Source organism: Diabrotica virgifera, chromosome 7 (genome assembly GCF_917563875.1).
Source record: "Diabrotica virgifera virgifera chromosome 7, PGI_DIABVI_V3a".
Classification (NCBI taxonomy): Eukaryota; Metazoa; Arthropoda; class Insecta; order Coleoptera; family Chrysomelidae; genus Diabrotica; species Diabrotica virgifera.
In genome coordinates this window covers 203,845,053-203,850,559 of record NC_065449.1, presented here as the reverse complement: position 1 = coordinate 203,850,559, position 5,507 = coordinate 203,845,053, and positions in this window count along the sequence as shown.

Below are 5,507 nucleotides of genomic sequence, written 5' to 3'. Positions count from 1 at the left end.
CCAGGTGCTCCGTGTGTTGGATCTGATGGCGTATTAGCGTTCAGCGACCCCAAAAAGTCATGAGTAATCGGTTTTTATCAATTTAATGAAAACCCTCGAAACCCCAGAAGATGACGTGCCGTACGCACAATGTGATTCGTGGGTCCGATATGATAGTGTATACATGTTCAGCAACCCCAAAAACCTAAAAGTAATCCATTTGATTCCTCCGAAACTCCTGAAGATAACCTGTCTTAGGCACCAGGTGCTCCTGTGTCTGTGCTGATCACGTATTCGTGTTCAGCAACCCCAAAAACCTATAACTAATCCGTTTGCATTAATGTAGTACCGAAGACCCTCGAAACTCCAGGAGCCCCATTCATTGACTTTGGAAACCAGGTGCTCCGGGAGTCGGTTCTGGTGGCATATTCGTGTTTAGCGACCTCAAAAAACCCTCTATTAATTCATTTGCATAAATTAAATGCCGAAAACCATCGAAACTCTAGAAGATGACGTCCCTTGCAGTGACCTTGTCCTCCGGTTCTCCTAGTTCTCCGGAGGTCAATTCTGATGGTATATTCGTGTTTAGCGATCCCAAAAACCCATGAGTAATCTGTTTATATCAATTTAATGGCGAAAACCCTCGAAACTCTAGAAGATGACGTCCGTTGAGGTCAAGGTTAAAGTAAAGGTCGCCATTGGATAACCAGGAAAAAATCCTAGACTACTAGTACTTTTCTGTGGTTCAAACTTCTACATGTTGCCAGATAACCAGTAACTCAGGGAATTGGAATAGGTACCCAGTAAATCTTATAATTTTCCGAGTTTGTGCCTCTATATATCTTGAAAATCCTCCATACGATCGAGTTGTGCCCATGAGAACTTTTCATCACAATGCTTCAAAGAGTATTTTCCGAAAGTATGAACTAAATCCACTGGGACCTAAATTCCATAAGGTTTGTGCGGAGTACTTCAAAAAGAAAATTAGGTCGGAAAATTCTGGGAAAATCCTCATAGCCTGGTATTATCTAAATAATCCCCACTCAAGTTATGAGGATTTCCCCAGAATTTTCAGATCTAATTTTCTGAGAACGATTTTCGGAAAGGAAATCGAAACGTCAAACAATTGTTTTATTTAAGAAATTATGTAATTTTCAACCAACCATTGTGGCTAAACCCATAAACACAATACTAAATGAAAATGAAAATAATTAAAGATACAAAGAAATACACTAAAAGAAAAAATTGGAATGTAGGAAAACTAGACTCGAACAATATACATAAACATAATTAATCTAAAGATTTGGAAGCAAATTAAACAATTTCAAGCCCTAATAATACAGAAGAAACCTGACAAAAAATAAAAGATTACATTTTGTTAGCAGCAGAAAAAACAATGGGATATAAAGAGACAAAAAGGAAAGGGTGGTAAGACCAAGACTGTAAACCAAAAATTACGAGAAAAAAACCTAGTCCAAAAGAATGGATGAAAACAAGTAAAGAAGACTTAGAAGAGTATAGGAGAAGAGAGGCTCAGATACCATGTTGTACAAATTAATAGTTATTTATGATATAAGTGTTAAAAGTACACGTTTAATAGGAAACAGTAGCAATCAACAGGTAGCAAAAACGCGTTCCAAGATTGCGGATGTAATTTTGAATATTTTTTCGAGATATTTGGCACACGTATTCGTAATATAATAAAGAATGGCGGTAGAGAGCCCAATTTGAAAAATATATTAATATGTGGAAATTACTCTGTAATTAAATACAATAATAAAAAACGAGCCTGTACCGCCATTAGGAAGAACAAAAAAATACACTTTCTTCAAATAAACTTTGTTATCCGATGCCTAGATTTTGTGTCATTTTAGAACTACTAAAAGTTTTTATTTCATTAGTAGTTCCAAAATGACGCAAAATCTAGTCATCGGATAAAAAAGTTTATTTGAAGAAAGTGTATTTTTTTGTTCTTCTTAATGGCGGTACAGGCTCGTTTTTTTAAAATTGTATTTAATTACAGAGTAATTTCCACATATTAATATATTTTTCAAATTGGGCTCTATACCGCCATTCTTTACTATATTACGATTACGTGTGCCAAATATCTCGAAAAAATATTCAAAATTACAGCCGCAATCTTGGAACGCGTTTTCGCTACTGTTTCCTCTTAAGGCACGCATGTGAAAGTTTGCAAAATGAGCGAAGCGAGTTCTGCAATTCACATGTGTGCCTTAAAAATGTTCTTTTTAACACGCATATCATACAATATTTTTTCTACAAACGTAATTACAGGACAATATCTACAAAAACTTTTACTTGAACTTGACTGACATTCCATTTTTATAATTTTTTGACATTACATCAAAATTGCCTATACAGTCAATACGAACTGCAGTGTCTTAAAAATTTTAAAGCACTAGTGCCTTAAAGTAGCATTTTTAGCAAAAGTTATTTAAATATATAAAATTATAAAACAGGCAAAAACTAACAGTTAAAATTGATGCCAAAATATGGGAAAAGCGAAGAGTTATTGAAGGTAATAAGTTGTGCAAAGAAGTATCCAAGAGGACTAAGTTTTCAATCTAATAGCAAATAAAATAACATTAAAAATATTAATCTACATCCACACAGTTTTACACAGTTCCACAAACTCTACAGTTTCGAAACAGGTAGAGGTGCTTGCTGCACTCTCTGATTGAACTGGAATAATGATACGGATGTGGCTTCGTGTTGCAACGAAATTGAAAGTGGTTATTCATTTTTGATTTACATATTTACTCTGATTGGAGTACGAAGGGAACCATTCTCGTTGGAACTTTACCGCGATGAGCAAATGGGACGTAAATTATAAATTGTAAAATTCCCTCATCTTCTTTAGTCTCAGCATCCGTTATGGCTTACAAATGTTAGAAGCCTCGGAGGTGTAACCAGAGAAGCTTCCCATTCTTTTCAGTCTGGTGGGATGTAGAGTAATATTTTGAATTTTATTTTATGTGCTATTAGATTGAAAACTTAGTCTTTTGCTAGCAGTTGCCGCTAGGGCATCCCTGCCATTTCGTTCGTTGCAATCCGTGACTGCACGCCGGGGTTTGTCCTGGTTGGGCCAGAGAGAGCAGCATATGTGCCTCCTGATGAGATACTAATAAGTTTCGAAACCGGTAGAGGTGCTTGCTGCACTCTCTGATTGAACTATGAACTAGAAAATAGTGCGGCTGTAGTTTAGTGTTGCAACGAAATTGAAATTGGTTATTCATTTTTGATATCCAAGAGGAGTTTGGACATAAAAAAAAACGTACAATATGCTACATTAACAATACAGTTAATACGACAGATATAAAAATTGGAGAATATGAGTTCCAAAAAGCACAACACTGTAAGTACCTAGGGTGTGTCAGTTAATGGAATTAATGACAGAAGCATAGTAATCAATGAACGAATTCTGACAGGAAACAGAACTTACTGGAAATACAAAAACTTTCTGAAAGATAAGAAGATTACTCAGAATACTAAAATGAAATTTTACATAACAGTAATTAGACAAGTACTAGTCCTGTCGCCAGGAGGGGTACAACGGCCTCCTTAATTCAGATGGATTTACCCAAGTTTTTTTTTATGTATTTTGACCCGTCGAACACGAATTTTTTGGGTAACAGTTGATCCGGATGTCGACTTCTTCTTCATGTGCCATCTCCTCTAAGAAGGTTGGCAACCATCACGGCAATTCACACTTTCGATACCGCTGCTCTAAAGAGATCAGCAGAAGTGCAATTAAACCAAGCTCTCAAATTGTTTATCCAGAAGATGCGTCTTCTTCCGCGACTCCTTCTACCCTGTATTCTTCCTTGTATTATTATTAATGGATGTCGATAAGATTGTTATAAACAAAGAACTTGAGGAATTACATAACAGCGATTTTTCGCAAAACAAAACATTTTTTTTTGTATTTTTTTGGGTGATAATCAACAAAAAATGGTCTTACAAGTTTTTTGGTAGGATGCATAGTTTTCGAGATAAACGCGGTTGAACTTTCAATAAATCGAAAAAGTGCAATTTTTGAAACCGAATAACTTTTGATTAAAAAATAAAATACCAGTTCTGCTTACTGCATTTGAAAGTTCAAGTCAAATTCTATCGGTTTTGATTATTTACATTGCTAAAAATGAATTTTTTTATTGTTAAACAAAGCTATTAGGGGCAAGCATGACCAGACTATATCTAGTCTCATGCAAACTGCTCTAAACGAAATCAAAAACTGGTGTTCGAAGGACGGCTTAAATGTCAATCCTAGCAAAACGACTCTCATACCGTTCACAAGGAGACGTAAATACAATTTACAGGCTTCAGTTATGAATGGCATCACACTAGACTATTCCAGAGAAGTAAAATATCTGGGGGTAACTCTAGATCAAAATCTCACCTGGAATAGTCATATTGAAAAAATCTTATCCAGAGCCTTGGTGGCAAGATGAACCTGCCGCAAGACATTTGGAAAGACTTGGGGCCTAAAACCGAAAATTACTCTCTGGACATATAAAACGATTATTAGGCCGATGGTCACATACGCATCACTCGTATGGTGGCCAAAACACAACAAACAACAGCTAATACCAGCTGCAAAAAGTGCAGCGGCTAGCTTGTCTGGGAATCACAGGGGCAATGTCAACATGCCCCACGGCAGCCTTAGAGGCGATGCTGAACCTTCCTCCCCTGCAGTTCTGCATAAGGAGGGAGCCAGTAACCACCGCCTTAATGCTGCGACAGACACAAATAATGAAACCTGGCGATCTAGTGGGCCATCTTAAAATCTTGGAAGAAATTCCTTTGAATTCTAAGGATAAGCCGACAGACGTCATGCCAGTCAAATTCGACTTTGAAACACCATTTGAAGTGGTCATAAAAAACCACCAAATGAATGAAACTTCTTCTTCTTCTTGTGCCACTCCTATCGGAGATTGGAAATCATCAAGGCTACCCTGACTTTGTTTACAGCTGACCTAAAAGTTCATTAGTGGTGCAGCCAAACCACTCTCTCAAATTCCGCATCCACGACATTCTTCTACGGCCTGGATTCCGTTTTCCTTCTATTTTTCCTTGCATTATATTTTGAAGTAATGCGTATTTATGACCTCTCATCAGGTGACCCAAATACTCGAGTTTTCTTCGTTTTATCGTTAATAAAATTTCTGGGTCTCTTCCTATCCTTCGTATTACTTCAAGATTTGTGATTCTTTCAACCCAACTTATCTTCAGCATTCGACGGTAGCACCACATCTCGAAACTTTCAATATTTTTTATGTTGTTCTGTTTGATGCATCCCTGTCTTACTCCTCTACACCGTATAATAGCGTGTTAAATACGTAGCCACTTAGCATTCTTAATCGTAGAGGGATGCTTATATCTCTGTTGCAGAGGAATTTTCTCATCTTTATTAAGGTGGCCCTGGCAATTTCGATACGTCTTTTTATTTCATTGTTTTGGTCTCCAGTTTCGTTTATTAAAGTTCCCAAGTATTTATAACTTGATAC